We start from the raw sequence: 23,418 nt of genomic DNA, 5'->3' as shown, positions 1-23,418 counted from the left end.
TCCTGCTTTCCTCTACTAGTAGGGCAGTCACTGCCATCACCTGAATACAAGTTGGCCACCTTTGGCTGACAGGGTCTAGCAGTTTTAATAAATAGACCACTGGTTTCCTGGATCCTCCCCAGTCCTGGGCCAGCACTCCATGTGCTACCCCTTTTTCTACATTCACAAACAGATAGAAAGGTTTGTCTAAGGCAGGAAGACTCAATGCCGGTACATTGACTAATTTCTGTTTTAAATCTTTAAACATTTGCTCATCCTTCTTTTCCCACCTAATCTCATCTTCTACTAACTTTTCATACAAGAACTTGATGGCCTGAGTGTACCCTTCAGTCCATAGCCTACAATATCCCAATAAGCCTAAAAACCTTCTAACCTCCCTCTTAGTTTTCGGCCCTGGAAGTGAAACTATCCCCATAATTATTTCAGGATTCGGTCACCGGCTCCCTTGACAAATTATATGTCCTAGGTATTTTACCTCACACTCTACAAATTGAAGTTTCCCTGTTGATACCCAAAGTCCTCGGTTTCCCAGAAAATTTAATAACACTATGGTGGATTCCTGGACTTTCTTTTCCTCCTCTCCCAAGAGAAACAAGTTATCTACATATTGGATAAGTTTTATTTCAGGTGTGGTAGAGAAAAGTTGTAGTACTTCTCCTAGTGCTTGACTGAATAAGTTGAGGGATTCAGAAAATCCTTGGGGTAACCTTGTCCACTGAAGCTGTTGCTTTCTTCCTGAATTGGTGTCCTCCCATTTAAAAGCAAATATATCTCTACTTTCCCCTGCTAATGGACAAGCCAAAAAAAACATCTTTTAGGTCTATCACACTAAACCACTGGTGTGATGGGGGAATATTACTCAATAGTGTATAGGGGTTGGGCACTACTGGGTACGGATTCACAGTTTTTTTATTCCCTTCACTCAAGTCTTGGACACGCCGGTAAGTTCCGTTTGACTTCCTTACCTGTTGGAACTCTGGATGCTGAGAATTTTAGACTTTCTGTGCTGACAGACTCTGACCTGCAGGAGAGCACTGCATTTGACCTGAGTGTGTAGAAGTGTGTAATATCACAGGGTGGAAAACTTAGAGTTCAAGGTTTTAGAATATAGTAATATATATAAAGCAAGATGGAGGTTTTAGGGCAGAGGCTGGTCCGTCTTCTTCACCTTCTTCTTCATGGGTTTGGGTGGTATTTTGTAATTGGACAAGAAAGTCCACATTGTGGGACACAAGGGATTAGTTATTGGGTTAAAAGTAAAAATAATTTAGGTGTCATTTCTTAAATGGATAGTTTTTCCTTAAAAGACCTTGTAGAGAAAGATAGTTAGCCATTTTGTACCTTGTTAGTGAAATACTGCAGAACTCATGGCTTGTAAGACTGTGATATAGATAAGAAAAAATAAATATCTGAGTCTGAACATGAAATGCCGTCTCAAGTGCATTCAATCCGGACCTCAGCAGGGAGAAAGAAGCCAAGAACCGGCACTTACCGGCAGTATGGGTGTATTATGGGGGGACATACATGGTTCTAAGGTCCCTTCTTCAAGCAAGTCCTGGACCACCAGCTGCAACCCTTGTCTCCCTTCTAGAAAGTGGGTACTATTGTACCCGAACTTGGCAGTTTTCATAAATTATTTTTATTACTATAGGATTCATATTTAATTTGCCTCAGTTTCCCAGTCTTGCCTACACTATTTCACAAATCTTTTCCTCATCTTCCTCTCTTAATCAGAGAAGCTGAATTACCATTTTCCCTTCCTCTGGGAGCACCCCGATGCCCAACTGCACCTGTAAATCCCATCCCAATAAATTGCACCCTGCTTCTGGAACTAATAGAATATCCCCAATTCCTATTTTGTTTGTTCCTTCAAACCTTACTTGCTTTATAACCAATGCTTTAAACCCTTCCTCTTTCGCGCTCACTACTTGCATGGTATTTTGACTCTTTTCACACACCTTTGGAATTTTACAAACACAAGTTGTTTCAGCCCCTGTGTCTACCAAAAATTCAAATTCTTCCTCCTGGGGACCTATTTTTAAGGTTATCAAGGGCTCTTGATGGTATTCTGTCCCCAGGAGGTAGAGCCTCTGACACCCCTAGTCTTTCACCTTTCCTTTTTGCTTGTTCTCATAAACCCTCAGGTTCCTTTCCTTTCGGGGTGTCCTGGTTTGAATGGTAAGTATTTATGGAAGTGATGCAAAACTTCCAGACACTTGTGAAGCTGTACACGCCTCTGTGAAAAACACATGTTAAAGACGAAAGAAACCTGGGAACGTCCTTTTTCTCTTTTGGCCATCAAAGAGGTAACATGCCCCAGCCCCCTGTCTTGGCCAGGCTGGGCTGCGCGGTCACTGCCACAGGCCCAGGCCCCTTCCCCTGGGGCACCCGCCAGCCCCCCCCATTGGCTGCCGCGTAGGGGAAGGAGTGCCACAGGCCGGGCAAGGCCATGGCTGTGATTTCTAACATCTTGCCGCTAGCCTGGGACCAAGCCGAGTCCGCCAGCCCCCAGAAGCAGGCCCGGGCCTAGTTGGTTCAGACAAGATTTTGCCACCGAGGAGGTTCACCAGCAACCACCTGTGGCAGCAGCTCTCTGGCCACAGACAGAAACACAACTTTCCCAGGCATCGTTCTGGGAAAAGTCTGTGAGAAGATCAGAGAAAAGAATGAGAAACAATTCTTATCTTAACTTGCTGCACCTGGTATTGTGAACATGTAGAATGTGTTATGGAGATTTGCTTACCAAAGGGTGGTTTCTTAATTATCCAGTGGTGATGGTGTTTTAACTAAAGGACCAATCAAGTCCACCTGTAGTGAACTAGGGTATGAAAAAGAGCAATGGGTTTCTTAATAAAGATTATTGATCAGCCTTCTGTGAATCATGGAGTCTATGACAATTATTACCTGGCCTGGGGCCCGTTGTTTTGATAACCACTGGGCAGGGGGAAGGAGAAGCCCCCCCCCCCCCATCCAGCGTGCTGCTGCTGAGTTCTGGCCTGGCTGATTAGATCCTAGATGCCCCTCCCAGCCACAGTTCCTGCCACAAGCTACGGGCCAGGGTCAGGTGACCATCTGTAGGCCCCCGGGCAAGATATTAACCCTTTCAGTGCTTCAATCCTCCCTTGAGTGAGAGAAAGGAACAATATGCAAGCATGTAAAGGAGCAACATGAAGACATCAAGGTCACTGAAGAAGAAGTTAAGTCCCAGATGGGATTAACCCAACCTGCTTTTCTACAGGAGAGGTTTGTTGGGAACAGATAATAGGCAGCAGAACCCACCATCCGACACCCGCATTTTTAGCTTGCCACCTGTGGTGTTTCTGAAACCAGCTGCTGCCTCTGAGTTTTACAAACAAGAGCTACCTCCCATCCTCACCTGAGCTTCCAGCACCACATCAGGAGGTTTTCTGAGCCCATGTCAGAGCACCCCAGAGGCCACGGGGAAACTATCGCAGCCCCTCTGCCTCACCAGGAGCCAACAGTGCCCCCTGCCAAGAGTAGGAAAAGACTGTTATTGGGGCTTCTGGCTTTGTTTTGTTCTTGTTGCTGTTGTTGTTGTTTGTCTGTGTCAGACACTGAAATGGTTCATGCCTTAAACATTGTTGGGAAGTTTTGCCCATTATAGCAAAAACTGTATGAAGGAGCTATAACCACAGAAGCCCACCCCTCCTTGAAGATACTTGACTGGAACTTTGGACTGTGAGTTAAGCCACCTAGATAAGATAAAGGGGACACTATTGTTCAGTCATCTCAGGTCTAGGGAGAAGCAAACAAGGTATCCATAAGAAATCCAAATGCAGCAGAAAATCATCCCTGGCTGGGTTTGGGATGGAGGACAACACAGCCCACAGAGGCCAGGTTTACACAGATTCCCCCACAACCGAGGGGGGAAGGAGTAAGTTTTGGGTGTATGGCATAACCTCTGGTCAGAGGCAGTGAACACTCATCCTCCCTTAGACATATTGAACCAGCTGTGAAAACCCCAAAACCAGAAAGGCCACATCCATGAGACATTCATGTGAGAGGCAGCTGAGGGGATCATAAGGCACAATATGTGCTCTTATTACCCACGCAAGCGCAGGGTGGGGCTTTTGTCTGGTGAGCGGCGAGGTGATTAAAAAAGGGCTCAAGGGAGAGTGGTGATCCGGAGCGGGCAAAGAGGGGTGTGGCATGTCTCTGAGGGTGTGGCACAGCAGTTTGCATGGCAGTTTACGCAGGCAGGGCAAGCAGGCAGGGTTGCAGATTTCCTCCTGCTAGTGGGGTTTGTAGTTTGTTGTGGTTTTGTTGGGTGGTTGGTTTTTGGGTTTTTTCTTAGTAATGGTTTTTACACAATCAAAAATTGCAGTTAGTAAAAGTGTATGTAGCCAAATAGAACCCTCCAAAAAGGATGTATCTGTCCAGACTGCTTCCTGTGAGGAGTGTTTGAGCTTATCAGCGGTACCAAGGGGAGTTGCAGAAGAAGCCTGTCTGTGGTGTGAACAGGTGAACAATCTTTTGATAGTGGCTGAGATTAGGGAGGAAGTAGAAAGACTAAGGAGTATTAGAGAAAGTGAAAGGGAAATAGATGGGTGGAGTACTGCCCTTCCATCCTTGAGGGAGGCCCACTGGGAGTCAGAGGACTCCCATGCCTCCCACCATCAGGCAATAGGAGAACACCTGGTGGATGAAGGGGTGTGGAAATGGGTTCCTGCTTGAAGAGGTAATAAAAATTCCTCCTGACCCCAACTAATTGAGAGGGCTTTAAACTAGGTTTGAAGGGGGAAGGGGATGCAGCTGGGCTCTCCAGAAGCAGGCCCAAGGGTGGTAAGCCGGAGTTAGGGGTGAAATCAGTAGTCCAGCTGAAGTGCATGTATACTAATGGATGCAGCATGGGTAACAAACAAGAAGAGCTGGAAGCCGTGGTGCAGCAACAAAGCTATGATGTTGTCACCATCACAGAAACATGGTGGGATGACTCAACTAGCTGGAGCCCTGCACTGGATGGCTACAAGCTCTTCAGAAGAGACAGGAAAGGGGGTAGAGGTAGAGGGGTGGCTCTTTATATTAAGGAGGCTTTTGATGCCATGGGTATTGAAACTAATGATGATGAAGTTGAATACTGTCCTGGATTGCAAGATAAGTGTGTATTCTATTTGCCATCTGTTAGAGGCGTGGCAGTTATCTTCTGTTAATTGGGCAGTTTTCTTTATCTCTTCCACAAACCAATCCTCCCTTCCAGAAATATCTTCTGTTAATGGACCATTGAGTCTCACTGCATGACTGATAAAAATTACATCATCCTGTTGTGAGATGTTCTGCCCAGGGGAAAGAGCCAATCATTCCTTCCTGGTTATAATCTGAGATTTTGGGACACCAGGGTAGCTTTCTCCACTGGGTTCCCAGAGGAGTAGCCCTTTCCCAATGGATTCCCAGAGGAAGATCAGGCCCATCTACACCACCACTGCATCTTCAGAGAAAGACTACACCCTTCTACAGGATCACTGCTTCAACAGAACCACATCTATCACTCCAGGAAGACTGCAGCCACCATTTCAATTTGACTGCTACCAACACCCTGACCAACAGGGTTTCAGGTTGTATTCTGCCTCTGTCAGTGTTATTTTGTATTGCTGCATTGTTTTGGGTTTTTTTTTATTTTTTATTTTCTTCCCTAATAAAGAACTGTTATTCCTGCTCCAATATCTTTGCCTGAGAGCTCCTTTATTTCAAAATCATAATAATTCGAATGGAGAAGGTTTATATTTTCCATTTTAGGGGAGGCTCCTTCCTTCCTTAGCAGGCACCTGTCTTTCCAAACCAAGACAGTACTTAATACAACAGATAAGAGGCAGTCCAGGAGGTTCTTAGAGTGTGTGGAGGACAACTTTTTGTCACAGCTGGTGAGTGAGCCTACCAGGGGAGAGACTATATTAGACCTGTTGTTTGCAAATAGGGATGGGCTGGTGGGAGGTGTGGTGGTTGGAGGCCACTTGGGGCATAGTGATCATGAAATTACAGAGTTCTCGATATTTGGTGAAATCAAGAGGAACATCAATAAGACTTTTACATAGGACTTCCAGAGGGCAGATTTTTGGCCTGTTTAGGAGACTTATTCAGTTCATCTTTGGAAGGAGGGTCAGGTCTCAAGGAGATATTTAAGGGGTGTTGAAGTGTGTTGTCATGGTGTGCCTCAGTTTCCCTGGTTTCTCTCTGAAGTTTCCTTCCCCAGGTGGTGTGTCAATCACCTCTCCTTTCCCTTACCCTGACTCCTGCTGAGCACTGTCTATTAACCCAGAAATTCCAGGGGACCTTTGAGTGATTGGCAGGTTCAAAGGATGCTCTCTACCCCCTTGGGGCCATTGGCCCATCCAAGTGTCCCTCTCACCTGAGACCCCCTCCCCCTGTACCTGGTTGGTGGTGCCTGTGTTCCCTCCCCTCCCCCTCTCCCCTGGGTAAAAAGAGGGGCACACCACGTGCTGGAGGAGTCCTGGTGGAGTTGTTGCTACATTCAGAGGCCATGCAGCCCAGAATAAAAACTCTGGATTAAACCCTCCATCAGGACTGACTCCTTTCTTCACCATCACCTTAAAAGGTTTCTCCAGCACCGTGAGGCCTGAGGAGTGACCCTCTTCTACCAACAAACTCCAGCCCATAAGGGGGAAGCAGGTGGAAAGTTCGTTTGGAACACACACACCAACCCAAAAAAGCCCCGGGAACTTGAAGGGGGGGGGGGAAGGGGGTTGTTTGATCGATCGGGAGGAACAACGGGACCTCACTGGATCCAGGGACAGGTAAGAGAGCTCATCAGTTTGTTGAGTAAAAATCCGCAGTTCAGTTCGCTACGTGACTAGTAAGTCAGCAATGGTTTTTTTTTGTATACCAGTAAAAACAGGAGAAAGCAGTTCTGCAACTAAAATAGGATTAAGGAGGTAAGTAAGGCGTGGAATATGGGGTTGAAAAAGAGTAAAATCCAGGAAAAGACCCCTGACAAACTAGGGAGAAAAGGAAGGTTGATCTCCCTGACATTCCTAGGTATAGTCCTCTGGGATGGATGTTAGAGCACTGGGAGGAGTGCCCTATGAGAAGGCAAAAATCTAAGAAAAAGGTGGTTTACTACTGTATGGAGAAATGGGCAGATGTAGAAATCAGAAAGCATATATTCTGGCCCATATTCGGGTCATTTAATAAAGAGATATGCCGAGTATTGGGAGAGTTTGTGTTCGAGGAGGGGTCTAATGAAGAGGAAATGGAATATGCTCAGCTATGGGAATACGCTAGTGTCAGGTTGTACCCCGTCAGAGCGTGTAAACAGCCCAAGGGTCTAGAGAAAACTTGGGAACCTCTGGAGAATCTACTTCCCCCGTACCCAAATCATCAGATGCCCGGACCCCTCCCTGAACCCGAGAACCCTGGACACCACCTGGTAGCGCCACAGGCACCGCCGCCCGAAGTCCCACGGGAACCCGCGCCAGCGATCCCCTCCCCATCGGAACGAACCCCATCCCTCCTCCCTCCTCTTATGCAACCTGAGGAGGACACCATACGAGCACATCCATCGACAGGGAAAGAATCCCCGCCCGCCAGCCTCACGAGACGGAAAACCTGGAAAGCACACGCAGACAATAGCAAAGACGAGGAGGGACAGCAGGGACTTTTTCCGTTCAGAGAAGTCCTGACCGCTCCAGGGGTCATTGGTTATGTAAATGTACCAATAAATTCAGGGGATGTATGGGCATTTAAAAAGGAAATGGGGAAAATTATGGACGATCCGCTGGGGGTGGCGGAGTGATTAGATGAATTTTTGGGAAATAGCATTTATTCCTATGATGATATGTGTGCCATTATGAGATCGCTGTTTAATGCTGAGGAGCGGGATATGATACGAGTGGCTGTGATTAAAGACTGGGAGCATAGAAACCCTCAAGGGGGGAGTGGGGAGGTTAAATGGCCCAACCAAAGGCCATCATGGAATGCCCAGATAGAGGAGGACAGACAAAGAGATAGTTCTCTGTGGAAGCCGGCTATTTTACTCGTAAAACCTACGTGCACGAAGACTCCACATGGGAAAATGAACCGTAAGTATCGTATGGTTGGGTGGGGAGTGATCGAGTGTGTGTGTGAGACGTGATATTATCACGAAGCGAGTGCTGACCCCAAGATCGCAGTTCCACTCTTCTGCGAGGAAAGTGGTCGGTCGCAGGGGAAGCAGGTGGAAAGTTCGTTTGGAACACACACACCAACCCAAAAAAGCCCCGGGAACTTGAAGGGGGGGGGGGAAGGGGGTTGTTTGATCGATCGGGAGGAACAACGGGACCTCACTGGATCCAGGGACAGGTAAGAGAGCTCATCAGTTTGTTGACTAAAAATCCGCAGTTTGGTTCGCTACGTGACTAGTAAGTCAGCAATGGTTTTTTTTTGTATACCAGTAAAAACAGGAGAAAGCAGTTCTGCAACTAAAATAGGATTAAGGAGGTAAGTAAGGCGTGGAATATGGGGTTGAAAAAGAGTAAAATCCAGGAAAAGACCCCTGACAAACTAGGGAGAAAAGGAAGGTTGATCTCCCTGACATTCCTAGGTATAGTCCTCTGGGATGGATGTTAGAGCACTGGGAGGAGTGCCCTATGAGAAGGCAAAAATCTAAGAAAAAGGTGGTTTACTACTGTATGGAGAAATGGGCAGATGTAGAAATCAGAAAGCATATATTCTGGCCCATATTCGGGTCATTTAATAAAGAGATATGCCGAGTATTGGGAGAGTTTGTGTTCGAGGAGGGGTCTAATGAAGAGGAAATGGAATATGCTCAGCTATGGGAATACGCTAGTGTCAGGTTGTACCCCGTCAGAGCGTGTAAACAGCCCAAGGGTCTAGAGAAAACTTGGGAACCTCTGGAGAATCTACTTCCCCCGTACCCAAATCATCAGATGCCCGGACCCCTCCCTGAACCCGAGAACCCTGGACACCACCTGGTAGCGCCACAGGCACCGCCGCCCGAAGTCCCACGGGAACCCGCGCCAGCGATCCCCTCCCCATCGGAACGAACCCCATCCCTCCTCCCTCCTCTTATGCAACCTGAGGAGGACACCATACGAGCACATCCATCGACAGGGAAAGAATCCCCGCCCGCCAGCCTCACGAGACGGAAAACCTGGAAAGCACACGCAGACAATAGCAAAGACGAGGAGGGACAGCAGGGACTTTTTCCGTTCAGAGAAGTCCTGACCGCTCCAGGGGTCATTGGTTATGTAAATGTACCAATAAATTCAGGGGATGTATGGGCATTTAAAAAGGAAATGGGGAAAATTATGGACGATCCATTGGGGGTGGCGGAGTGATTAGATGAATTTTTGGGAAATAGCATTTATTCCTATGATGATATGTGTGCCATTATGAGATCGCTGTTTAATGCTGAGGAGCGGGATATGATACGAGTGGCTGTGATTAAAGACTGGGAGCATAGAAACCCTCAAGGGGGGAGTGGGGAGGTTAAATGGCCCAACCAAAGGCCATCCTGGAATGCCCAGATAGAGGAGGACAGACAAAAAATGATAGAGCTAAGGAACATGGTTATCCAGGGTATCCGAGGGGCGGTACCAAAGGGGCAGAATTTGGGAAAAGTGTTGGGGGAATGCCAGGGGAAGGACAAGACTCCTACCGAATGGCTAGAAAGACTAAGAAAGAGTCTTCAGATGTATTTGGGTATAGACCCTGACTCTCTGGTAGGAGTCATATTGTTAAAAACACAATTCGTGGCCAAATCATGGGAGGATATATGGAAAAAGTTGGAAAAATTAGAGGACTGGCAGGAGAGGTCGCTACAAGAGCTGTTACGGGAAGCTCAAAAGGTATACATGCGGAGGGAGGATGAGAAGCAAAAGGTACAAGCTAAGGACCTTGTGGCAGCAGTCAGGGAAGCCCAAAAGCAGAAAAAGATCCCAGCGCGGGAGAAGCAGCACACACTCGGAAACCCTTGAAGAATCCAGCTTGTCCGGTGAGGAAACCTGCACCCCGACAGAGGGAAGCGCCGGAGTGCTATTACTGCAAGCAGAAAGGACACTTTAGAAGGGAATGCAAGAAAAGAATGAAAGACGAGAAGATGTTCCAGGAGGATTAGAGGTGTCAGGGGCTTTTTAATTTGGGGTCCATAACACCGAGAGAGCCCTTGATAAAGCTTAGGATTGGACCTCATAAACAGGAGATAATGTTTTTAGTAGATTCAGGTGCTGAAAGAACTACGGTACAACATCTACCCCAGGGGTGTTCGAGGAGTGAAGACTCCATGATGGTAATTGGGGCAAAGGGGGAACCCTTTAAGGTACCGGTAATAAAGAATGTAGAAGTGGAATCTGAAAATAAAACGTGCTTAGGGAATATGTTGCTAGTGGAAGAAGCCAATTATAACCTATTAGGGAGAGACTTGATGGTATGTTTGGGCATAAGTATGGAGAAGCCTCGGGGGTCCCTACCCACGACTGTGCTGAGATTGTCCCGCTACAAATGAAAATCAGACCTGATTTGGAGGAGGAAGAATTGGAAATAGGGGAGATGTGGTTTGTGGATGGGTCAGCCAGGGTTATAGAAGGGAAGCGGAAACGGGGTACGCTATTATAAATGGAGTAACTGGGGAAACGGTGGAATCAGGTCCCCTAAATGGGGGGTGGTCAGCCCAGGCTTGTGAACTGTATGCAGTGCTAAGGGCCCTAATAACATTAAAAGGTAAGATAGGAACCATTTACACAGATTCGAAATACGCCTTCGGGGTGGTTCACACATTTGGAAAAATCTGGGAAGAAAGGGGGTTGATTAGCACCAAGGGAAAGGGACTAGTACATGAGGAGTTGATAAAACAAATTCTGGCTGCTGTCAGAGAACCCAAAGCAATTGCTATAGTGCATGTGAAGGGGCACCAGGCAGGAACCAAATTTAAAACAAGGGGTAACAATCTAGCGGACCAAGAGGCCAAACACACAGCACTCTTACAGGTAAGTACCCCGGAGATTTGCGAAGGGGAAACATGGGAATTTCCTCCCCGTCCTTCTGAAAAAGAAATTGAGGAATATAAAAGGTTGGGGGGGGAGTTCGATGGAGGTAAGTGGAAGTTGCCCGACGGCAGAGAATTAGTTTCTAAGGAATATACGCGAAAAATTTTGAAGAGGTTACATGCACAGACCCACTGGGGGACCCGGGCTTTAGCAGACCAGTTCCTAAAATTCTTTGGGTGCAAAGGAATAAATGAATTAGCAAAACAAGAAGTACAGGGGTGCATGATATGTCAAAGAATAAATTAAAACCAAGCAAAACAAACGGCAATGAGAAGCCGCCCGGTGGCATACTGGCCCTTTGAGAGGGTCCAGATTGACTTCACCGATCTACCAAAGGTAGGAAGGTACCGGTGCCTCTTAGTAATAGTGGATAAACTAACACACTGGGTAGAGGCATTTCCAAGTTCCCGGGTGACCGCACATGTGCTATCTAAAATACTGTTAGAGGAGATTGTGCCTAGATACGGATTGGTAAAGTATATCGACTCAGATCAAGGCACTCATTTTTACCTCTAGGATAATAAAGCAAATGGCAGAAGCCTTGGGGATTCACTGGGAATATCACACCCCTGGCACCCACAAAGCCTTAAGGCGCAATTGACAAAATTAATATTAGAAACCAAGATGTCCAGGGTTAAATGCCTTCCACTAGCTCTTCTAAATGTCAGGACTCTGCCAAATTCAGAAATGGGGATATCGCCTTTTGAAATGTTATATGGGATGCCCTATGAACACGGGATGCCAATAGGGCACCCCAAAATCGAGGATGGACAAATAAGGCCATATTTGATAGCTATTAACAGGAACTTGCAAGAACTAAGAAAGCAAGGAATTATAATGCAAGGGACTCCTGTGGGTTTTTCCATTCATCCCGTCCATCCTGGAGATCACGTCCTTATAAAAACCTGGAAGGACATACCATTATCCCCTCATTGGGAAGGGCCTTTCCTTGTTCTTTTAACTACAGATACAGCAGTACGAACCGCTGAAAAGGGTTGGATGCACGCATCGAGAGTTAAGCGAGTGGAATCTCAAAAGGACACACCGGAGTGGGAGGTCGTCTCTCCTCCTGGAAATCTGAAGCTAACCCTGCACAGACCACGCTAATGACTGAGATCGACCGGATAGAATGCCAAGAACCAAACTGCCCTTGTCACCCATTTGTAACGTTTAGGTATTTTTACTGTAAAATATCTTGGGTGGCGCACTGTGAAAGGGGGGTGAGGCCCAGGGGTTTGTGTGAAGATTGTTTTAAACACGAAGTATGTGTGACTAACCTATTCTTGACGCTCCTCACAGAACTGCGAGTAATCAAAGCAGACTCAATATTGTGGTTTAGGCTCTTTCAAAATGGACTGAGGGGAAAGGTTCAGTATCAGGCCCAAATTCTAGCAGTCGAGTGCCGGAAAGGAAACAAAGTACCCTGCAGTGCCCGGCCAGTGAGACTCAGCCGGTGGGGAGTATTTAAGCGAAGATACACAGCTCGGGCTAGTTATGATCTCTGCGAGACTACTTCCTGCTGCCAAGAAGATGGTTCTTCCCGCTGCTGGTGGCAACCCAGTGGGCACGAGTGGGGGCAGAGGAATGTTAGTCAGAGTAACCCTGATGAGCCTGAGTCTAGTCATGTGCCTCAGGACTAGTGCGTATGCCAAAAACCAAAGGCTGGGGCTAACCCTTTCCAATCTACTGTTGGATATGTGGGGGATTAAAATTGGCTGGGGTTTCCGAGCCCCCCAGGGGCTCCCCTGGTGTCTCTGCACATCCACAGTGGTGTGCTGAGATCCCACAGATTAACCCCAGAACAACTGTTAAAATAGAATAATACCAAAATTTCTAAAATATTGCAATGACCCGAGGGATGGATTTTAGATAAGCGAGTGACTGGAACTATTTGTATAAGCAGGGAAGGCAAAGAATATACAGAGGTGGTCGGCTATACACCCTGCCTTTCCACTTTAACTTTGGACACAGATAATAAAGGCCAGAAGTGGCAACTGGAACCTCCCTCAGGGTATTGGAGTCAAGAGAAAAATAGTCAATGCGAATGGAGAGAAAAAAATGAGGTTGTGCTGGAACAAAAAGACTGGGGCTAATCCTTTCCAATCCCTAGGGGGGTTAAGAGACTTTTGGGATAGACCGAGGGAGGTAAAGAATTGGAAAGCTCCAAATAGGATATATTGGATTTGTGGGGAAAAAGCATATAGTAAGCTGCCTTGGAAATAGAAGGGGTTATGCATGCTGGGAGTAATCAGGCCAGCTTTCTTCACATTACCCCGATCAGAGAGCAGCTCACTAGGGGCACCTTTATATGAAACCCTGAACCGTCAGAAAAGAGAGGTAAGAAAGAAATTCCCAGTCTTCGAAGGTAGTCAAAAATGGGGGGAGGAGGAATGGCCTGCCAAACGCATTATCGAATATTATGGGCCCGCTACCTGAGCTCAGGATGGTAGCTGGGGTTACCATACCCCAATATACCTCCTGAACCGTTTGATCAGACTTCAGGCAGTGGTAGAAATCGTGTCTAACCACACCTCAGATGCTCTGGAGTTACTATCAAGGCAGCATTCCCAGATGAGGGCTTTTGTCTATCAAAATAGGATAGCATTGGATTACCTATTAGCCAAAGAAGGGGGTGTATGTGGAAAATTCAATGAGTCTGAATGCTGCATTGAAATTGACGATTATGGGGAAATGATCCGAGGACTTGCTGCTGAAATAAAAAGGGTTGCCCACGTACCCATCCAGAAGTGGAACTCGATCCTAAATACTTCTTGGTGGGACAACCAGTTCGATGGAGCATGGTGGAAGAAGTTAATATTCTTTATTCTCTGTTCTGTAGCCGGAGTCATCTTTTTACCCTGTTTGATCCCTTGCTTTATCCTACTGATACATTCAAAGGAACTCTGCCATGGGCAAATTAAAATGTATAAGAACCATGGCCTGGGAGCAGCCGGTGTGGATGAGGGGAATTTGATGCGATAGAGGCCAAATTCACGTTCACCCAGCTCACTGTCCGGGGGTAGTACGCTGTCCGATTGATTGGTGGCTATCGGGACTGTATTATGGTCGCGAAATAAATTTTATTTTTAATTTTTTTATTAAAATTGGCTATTTTTCATTTTTCATTTATAACAAGTAATATTGGTAAAAACCAATAAGGGGGTTGCTAGGGCATGTAGGAAAAAAAATTAGGGATGCCAAAGCTCAGTTCCAATTTAATTTGGCAACTTTTGTAAAGGACAATAAAAAATGTTTTTACATACATTAACAGCAAAAGGAAGGGTAAGGCCAATCTTTGTTCTCTACTGGATGCGGGAGGGAACTTAGTAACTGCAGATGGGGAGAAGGCAAAAGTGCTTAATGCCTTCTTTGCCTCGGTCTTTAGTGGGAAGATGGCTTGCCCTCAGGACAACTGTCCTCCTGGCCTGGAAGATGGTGTCACGAAGCAGAATGTTCCCCCTGTTATCCAGGAGGAGGCAGTCAGAGAACTGCTGAGCCACTTGGATGTTCATAAATCTATGGGACCAGATGGGATCCATCCCAGGGTGATGAAGGAGCTGGCAGATGAACTTGTGAAGCCGCTCTGCATCATTTACCAACAGTCCTGGCTCACTGGTGAGGTTCCAGATGACTGGAAGCTGGCCAGTGAGTCACTCATTCACAAAAAGGGTGGGAAGGAGGATCCTGGTAATTATAGGCTAGTTAATCTGACCTCGCTACCTGGTAAGGTTATGGAACAGTTTATATTGAGTGTCATCATGCAGTACCTGCAGGATGGCCAGGGTATCAGACCCAGCCAGCATAGGTTTAGGAGGGGTAGGTCGTGTTTGGCCAACCTGATCTCCTTTTATGACCAGGTGACCCGCCTGGCGGATGCGGGAAAGGCTGTGGATGTTGTCTATTTGGATTTCAGCAAGGCCTTTGACACTGTCTCCCACAGCATACTCCTGGAAAAGCTGGCAGGCAACGACTTGGACAGGAGCAATCTTTGCTGGGTTAAGAACTAGCTGGATGGCCAGGCCCAGAGAATGGTGGTGAACAGTGCTGCACCCAGCTGGCAGCCAGTCACTAGTGGTGTTCTTCAGGGGTCTGTGCTGGGGCCAGTTCTGTTCAATATTTTTATTGATGACATGGATGAGAGTATTGAGTCTTTCATTAGTAAATTTGCAGATGACACTAAGCTGGGAGCATGTGTCAATCTGTTGGAAGAAGGGCTCTGCAGACAGACCTGGAACAGTTGGATGGATGTGCAGAATCCAGTAAGAGGAAGTTTAATTAGTCCAAATGCTGAGTCCTGCATTTTGGCCACAATAACCCACTGCAATATTATAGGCTGAGGACGGTGTGACTGGACAGTGCCCAGGCAGAAAGGGACCTGGGGGTACTGGTCAACAGCTGACTGAACATGAGCCAGCAGTGTGCCCTGGTGGCCAAGAAGGTCAATGGCATCCTGGCCTGTATCAGGAACAGTGTGGCCAGCAGGATCAGGGAGGTCATTCTTCCCCTGTACTTGGCATTGGTGTGGCCACACCTTGAATACTGTGTCCAGTTCTGGGCCCCTCAGTTTAGGAAGGACATTGAGATGCTTGAGCACGTCCAGAGGAGGGCAACAAGACTGGTGAGGGGCTTACAACACAAGATGCTTCTAGAGTCTTTGACACCTTCTAAGACAGCTTCTAATAGTGTCAGGCATTTGAGTCAATTATGGCCCATTATGACCCATCAGCAGAGATGAATACCTTCAGGCTATATGTGAATGTCCCTGATATTTCCCCAACAGGTGAGTTATTAAAACTGAGTTCACTTGAGTAAGGACAAAGAGATAGTACTCCACCTCACAGGGTTTGTCTCTTTCCTCATCCTGCTCAACACCCAGTTTGTAGCCTGAGGTGGCAGCTGTGCTCGCCCTCTGCACTGGGGTGGTTACTTTGCACATCTGCAGCTTGCCCCCTGAATGTTTGATCCATCAGCATTCCTGTCTCTTTTCCAGTATGACTTGTGGATACAGTCTTCTCAGATTTGGGATGACTGGACAATAGTACCCCCTTTATCTTATCTCAGGTTCGAGTCACAGTCCATATTCCAGTTAGTAGGCATATTTGGGGAGGGGTGGGCTTTGGTGGTTGCAGATGAAGAGCTGCTTTGCAGTTTGCTCCAGTGGGCAAAAGTCCTTTGATGATTTTAGCATTAGCCATTTTAGTCTCTCACACTATGTCTAAAGGAAAAAACTTTTCCATTGTCTGTCCTATCCCATAGCCATTTACTTTTTAATTTAACACTAAAAGTGGATGGCAAAAATGTACTGGGGTGGTGCTCAGTGCCCACATCTCTCATGTGAGGTCTAGAGATGTCAAAGAACAGAGGCTAACAGATCCCTTTAATTCTTCTTATAGATATAGATATAATCTGTTATGTCAAGACACAGCAATGTCAGACTCAGTAGATATATTAATGTTTAGCAAAAAAATTGCAAATTAGAAACCTCATTTATTCTTCATTTTTTTAAATATTCTAATCGGTTTTGATGATGAAATACATGTTAATTAGTTTTGCTTGCCTATCCTAACATACCAGGGTGATACACCGTCTTGTTCTAAGACAATTTTAAGAGGTGCGCACGATAAAATGAGTCACTTCCCCTTAGTTTCACCCAGTCCTTTTCTACCAATAAAGAGAAATGAAATATGAGTAGATATGAGTGAAGCCATGCAGTCATGTGTGGAGGGTGCCATCTTGGGGAAGGAGTTTCTCCATCATTTTTTGTTTCTCTTTGTTCCTGGGGAGTCCACAAGATTTCAGCAAATTTGTAACTAGTGATTATTACTGTTATTTTTCCTGCCTGTTGCTATTTTGCTTTTTTAAATAAACTGTTATTTTTCACTTATATTTACTGGGATTGGTTAAAACTAAAGAGGTGGTAACTTATTTTGGAGTGTCCGCCCCTTAAATTGTTTTAAATCAAGATACTTATACAGTTGTTCTTATGGCTTTCATAAGAACCAGTTATGAAGAGCTTGAAGGATACAAATTTAGACTGGACATTAGGGAACCTAAATGATTCTGTGATTATCTGCATGAAAAAGAGATTTATTTATAAATTTTTATTATTATCCCTATTTCTACAGCTTTAAAAGTTGATATCACTGTTATAAATGACAATATAATATTGGCTTTCACATTCATATACTAGCTTTTGCATGATGTTATTAAACACAAGTATTTTTGATATGGTACAATTTACACTTACTTTTTAACTGCTTTTGGGTATAGTATAATCTGTTAGTTTGTGTATGCACCATATAGTTTATATAAATAGCAGTGTGATAAAAATATTATGTTATAGATTTTAGCAAAATGTTAAAATAGAGACTATGTTATGTTAAAAATGCTTTTATATAACAAACTCAAAGAATGGTGTAAAACAATTATGCTGTTTGTCACATCTGCAGACAAGCCTCTCCAAGTGATAACAGTGACAGAAACCAGAACACCAGAGAGGATTTATTAACTACTTGTTATCAGGGAGTGTGAAACAACAGGATAGAACCACAGAAAGAAATAAAATATATAGACCTAATCTACAGAATGTTATGCAGACAAGTCAGAGGTTAAAAACAAAAGGGTTCCTGGAACAGCAAAATCTCAAAAGAATGTTTGAATAATGTATAAACTAATGAATATGCATGTAACCCCAGCAATGTAAACATATTTAGAGAACATGGTTTTAAGCTGTGTGCTCTTTGGCTATTCACCAAAAGCACCCCAGCGCTGGATATTTGTCCTTCTTTTATCCTTTATTAAACTTTAAAAAGTTCTAGAGAGTGAACTCTGCTTTTCACATCACTATGAAGTATCAGCTTTTTTGAAACTATTTAATAGTTTGTTTATCTAAAAATAATTGAATTCTGGCAAGAACTTATATTTTTCTTTTTTAGGAATGATTATTGAAACCCCTTAATGCTTTTATTGGCATGACTGGTGAGATGAGAGAACTTGCAACGGTTGTAATCAGAGATCTTTGATATCTTTGTCATCTGAGAATGCCATTTGTTTCTTTTTGACAGTGCTTATTTTTGAATGTGCAAGCTATTTTTCTTTTCATGTGACTCCCAACAAGTAATTTCTTTACATGTAATGATGTTTCTTTATGATATACAATGGGAAGAAGCAATAAAGACCATTCCTTTCTAATGGGGAACATGTAATCTAATAATGCTGTGCCCATGAGATTGTAGTCTCTTTTCCCTTTGTTCTTATTGTTACAGAAACTGTACAATAATTCATTGAAAAGAAAAATTTAAATACTTTAGCTAATACCAACTATTATCTAATGTATTATATAACTCTGATCAAATAGTGGGGAAAACCTTGATTCAACTGTTATAGATACATATTATAATATTGGCTTTTCACAAATATTAAAATGGATTTTATATGTGTGGTGTTACAGTAATTTTGTTATAAAGATATAGTTTTTATTTCTGCTGTTACTTAAGTTTAGACATAGTAGTGAAATAGCTATGCTTGTGTTAAAATGCCTGCTTGGATGGGATAACATCCAATGAACATAGGATGAGGACACCTGCTACAGATATGCCAACTATCAGCACTCACTGTCTGAAGACAGTGTGGACCAAGGACCAAACTGGAAGCAATAAGAAGGAGCCAAAACCACAGCCAAGAAACACACATGCTCTAAAAAGGCAGACCCAAGGAGAGGCCATGTAAAATGGTTCCTGGAAAATGTAAATTAGTTTATGGATATGCATAAGGGTCTATGAATATGCAACAGGCTGATGCAATGTAAAAAGTATTTAAGGGGTATCCCCAAAGGTGAAGGTGTGCTCTTGTCTGAGTTCCAAGATGCACCCGGCCATAAAAACCTTTGCTCTATGGTCATTGTCTCCTATTGTCCTTTATTAAACTTTTTTAATTTTCACAGGAGAGTGAACGTGTTTTTCACAGAACCTTGTGGGTGTAGTTTCCATTCAAGGCATTGGGCTGTGACAAGGGCTCAGTTGCTCTGAATGACACCATATAAATAAAGATGATTAATGCACTGAGCAAATAATATTTCTCTGAATCTTGGTAGTGGTGAAAGTGAAGGATGTCAGTGGATGAAAACAGAATTACTGGTGCAGATGGATGGCTTGGCCTGATCTTGTATTTGTTTCAGCAGTTTCCAATCTGCTATGGTAAAAGATGAAGAGAGTACATTTTGAATAAATTTTCATGAAATTCTAAGCACAGATAAAGATTTTATTTAGACCTTTTCAGAAAAAGCTTGGATATTTGGTTAAAGCGTTTAAAAAATAATTTGGAGCTTTTACTTTTGTCCTAGGGTAATGTTATGATGCTTGTATCCCTAGTCGTCTGTTCTGTTTATGCTGGATATTATGTTCTGTGCCTTCAAGACTGGCTCTGACAAGCAAAGTTTTGTTTTGTTATCAGCCTGCTCACTCCCCCACAGTCGGCGGGACACAGATGGCGCAGTACATAGTGCTGCTTTTGCTTTTTGCTCTTGCTTTCACTTTTGCTCTTGCTCCTGCTTTTGCTCTTGCTTTTTCTTGTTAGTTAGTTTAGCTAGGCAGTCTGCATTTTCCCTGGACTGTCTTTCTTCCCCTTTTCTTGGAACCATTCAAACCTGCTCCAGACTGGGACCTGGGAAACACCGAGACTTTGCACCTTGTGGTCTGCAGCAGCCATTCCCAGCACCGGAGGGACTGATAACAGAGCGACCACCCACCGGAGAGACTCTCTGAATTTGTCATCTCTTCAGAACAGTGAATGAGTTTTGTCATCCGGTATTGTTCATTTTGTGTGCTGGGGGGTGCTGTGCCTGTTAAATAAACAGGTTCTTTCCACTTCTCTCTGAGGAATCCTTCCTGAACCGGTTGGGAGGAGGAGCCATGTGGGTTTGCTTTCTGGAGGGGCCCCCTTTGGAGGTTTTCTCCCAAATTTGCCCTAAACCAGGACAACTTTAAACTACAATTTTTGCTATTTGCGCCTGTCTTGGTTTTGGAGACAAATTTCAGGAGGAAACACCCTAGAATGAGCGTTTCCTCTAAGGACAACGGGCTTCAATAACTTCCTTTTCTTCTGCCAATGAGAGAAATGGAAATCAGGGGATGGATGTGAAAAAAAGTAAAACTGTTTATTAACAAAGCAAGATACCCTCAAAGCACAGGGAAAAAAAATTGAACCTTACACCCTACCCCCATCTTGCCGTGTGGCCGAGAGGCAAAGATGGCAGCTGCCCTTCTTTGTCTTTGGAAGCAGGGAGAAAAGAGTTCACGCAGCATCTGGGAACCTATTGGATTTCTGGCATGGGTCTTCTCCTTGCAGCAGCTGAAGTTGGTGGATTTTAATGTCCTTTCTCGTGTTGGTTCAGTTCCTCTGAGGTCTTGGGTCCCCCGCCGCCTCCCTGGAAGGGCCGAAAAGAAAAACAAGCCAAGCTGAAAACAGTTCAAGGAGAAAAAAAACCCAGAAAGCTGCTGAGAGGATTCCCGATACAGCCTCCAAGCTAGGGGAAGGGATGGGAAAAAACTTCTGGCTTCAAGCTAGCAAAAAACCAGTCCGACAAAAGGAACAGTGCAGCGTCCCCGGTCCACCCTGTCCGGAGCATACCAGAGAGAGAGATTGAAAGGAGCCCGCACCCGTCGTTACCAGGCCCCGCCCCTTGGGTTCATCTTAAAGATACCGCAGACATTTCTGGGCATAAAGCAGATGATTAGGGAATAAAGTACCATCATAAAATCACCCCAAGACAGTGTCACATAAGAATAATCCATAATAAAGTGAACATATACTGGTCCTACTACCTGGTAATTGTTGCAGCCAGAATTGCTGCTAGTAAAATCCAGGGTAAGGAAGCAAAAAGGGCCTTTGCATAATATCCACAGATGTTTAATTCAGCCGCACGGTGAGATGTTCAGGGTCCAAGGGCACACTCATGGGGAGAGTCCAGGTTTCTGTGTCTCAAGAGGTCTGGGCTGAACAGTGGTATCGGGGCAGTAGAAAGATGAGGGCCAATGGGAATAGGGAGGGCGTGGCTGAGTGACATAGGAACAAGGGAAGGAGCCAATGGGATCTTAACAGCTTTTGAGGGAAGCTTCTTGTGTCTCTCTAACCCAGGGAATGCCTCTCAGGGTCTCCACAGGTAATATTTAAAATGGAGTATTTTACTTTGTAGGCAAGTTATTGACTATGTTTTAGCTAAGAAGGGTTTCAGCCTGGAACTATAAGGTGCTTAAAACATCTAGTGCTTAGGGAAATACCCCATACATAAATACCCCATGTTGGATTTTACTGGTATCAAATGTGACATTGAAAGGTGAGGGACACAATTCTTCAGTTTCTTCAACATAATTTAGAGTAGAAGAATAAATTATTTAGGATTGGAACTAGGGCATTTCATCACATTGCTTCTCAAACTGGGCGGGACATGTATTGAAAACAAGACAGACAAGAAAGAACAAAGTAAGAAGGTAACATTTGTAAGAACTGTGGAGGCTTGGGAGAGTCCAATATGGCTAGTGGGTTTGCAGTCTGCTGATCATCATAACACTGAGGTCTTTCTTGATATCCATAGCCCTGGCATGCAGACCTTAGTGGCCTGTCACATGTAGAGGAGTTCAAGCTAAGAGTCTGAAAAGGAAAAGATAGCAGTCTGCTTTCCAGGGAACTTCAAACTAAGGTCTGGGAAACATTTGGTGGAGCCCAATGAGGGGGTGTTCCCTGGAATTGTTACCAAAAATCGGTAAAAATACAAAAAATCTTGACACCCATGTAGTATTAAAAAGCAGACAATCTTTATTCAGCCAGATGCACGAGGGGATATCTCCTCCAAAATATTGTGCATGCTGAATACAGAAAAGCACCTGTTTCTATACAGTATTTTGCATACATATAATTGATTTTCCCAGAATTAACATACATATGTTAATCATTTCCCCAAAATCATTAACATATGTTCCCTCCCCTTAATGCATGCATTCTTCTGTCTTGGGGAGTCGCTTTGGTGGTCTCTGGTGGTCAGCAATCCCAAAGTCATACCTGACCGCTCAGTGAACTGGTAAAACTTGGCACAACAGGGCTGGTTGCTTTCCAGTTTTCCTTCTTACAGAATGGGCATTGTGCAGTTCCATAGGCCAATGGTTTTTGAAGAATAAGCACTGTGTTAGCTCACCAGGTGCAGATGATTTTTCATCTGGCAACTTTACCCCCCTTTGAGGCTTGTGAAGCTTGTCTTCTGTCAAGCTTTCATATGCCTCACTTTGCTTTTTTTACTAATGTACTTGTTTGAAAGGAAGGACTAGGTAGGGAAAATAATTTCTACAAACACATCCCAGTCTTAGAGCCTGGGACAGTCATGAGCTGCTGTACCTCAGGATTCCTACTAGTACAAGTGTATATTTGAATGCAATTCCATTTTTCCTTTGTTCTTGGATCCTTTTGCCTTGACCTTATTAAATCAGGATATTTTATACCGACCTGTAAGGGGTCCTCTGGGAGGCCTGGACTCCCCAATCTAGACACCACTGAACTGGCTGGATATATTCCCATTGTCCTGTTTGAGGGCTATTCCATATTTCTGGTATTTGACCTCCCCAAGGGGTATTAGTGCAATCTGTTGGATGATAAATATTTCCTGAGGTTATTTCCAGAACTGGTTTTGAGATATTACAATCCTCAACAGTATTGTTCTTACATGTCCATTGTAAGGAATATTCTCCTTCCATCCCTATCCAGTTGGCATGGGTACTATTTCTCCTTCCCACATGTGTTCCCAAACTTTTGTCAAATTGCTGACTAAAGCTCCCCACAGAACTGGATTTTCTGCAGAGGTTGGTGTTGGCAAACAAGCTGTTATAGAGGTTACATTCTGTAATCTGCCAAAGTCTTGGACTAACTTTAAGGCCTTATTCCCCTTCCCAGAAGTTAACAACATAAATTCTATTATTATTATTATTATTATTATAAATATGCAGTTATTCATCATCTTCATCTAGATCCATTAAATAGCATCCCCCTGGAAAATAATATTCTATACCTAAAATCATAGGATTTATGTAAAAAACCCCAAATTCCCAGTCTTAGTCTTGTTTCTGCTGTGTTTAATATGTGGTTGCTGGTTTTACCTGCGTAACATGAACTCAGGGTTCAATTCCTTCCACCTTGAGTACACTGTAGGTTACCAGGAGGACTTGGAAAGGTCCTTTCCACTTTTCCTTCAAGGGTTCAGAGTTCCAGGTGTTTACATATACAGAATCCCCAGGCTGATATAGATAAATGAGTGCATCCAAAGCAACTGGTCCCAATAGGGTTATAAATTGATGGAGTCCAGCAAAAGTTTTTCCTAAAGAAATCCAGTATAGACTTAAATCTGTTTCTCCTGTTG

The 23,418-nt window shown here is 44.4% G+C and overlaps 1 long non-coding RNA gene across 1 annotated transcript; it reads right to left on the bottom strand.

The window, feature by feature from the left end:
• Window positions 1-20,147: 20,147 nt before the first annotated feature.
• Window positions 20,148-20,973, bottom strand: LOC121359108. Its single transcript, XR_005955992.1, has 2 exons — window positions 20,840-20,973; window positions 20,148-20,442 (listed from the first exon to the last, which is right to left on the bottom strand). It is a non-coding gene; the product is annotated as an uncharacterized LOC121359108 (long non-coding RNA).
• Between the last annotated feature and the right edge of the window lie 2,445 nt (window positions 20,974-23,418).

This window comes from Pyrgilauda ruficollis, unplaced genomic scaffold (assembly GCF_017590135.1).
Source record: "Pyrgilauda ruficollis isolate IOZ18807 unplaced genomic scaffold, ASM1759013v1 scaffold411, whole genome shotgun sequence".
In the NCBI taxonomy this organism is placed as follows: Eukaryota; Metazoa; Chordata; class Aves; order Passeriformes; family Passeridae; genus Pyrgilauda; species Pyrgilauda ruficollis.
The sequence above is the reverse complement of the archived record's forward strand: the minus strand, read 5'-3'. Positions and strand labels throughout refer to the sequence as shown.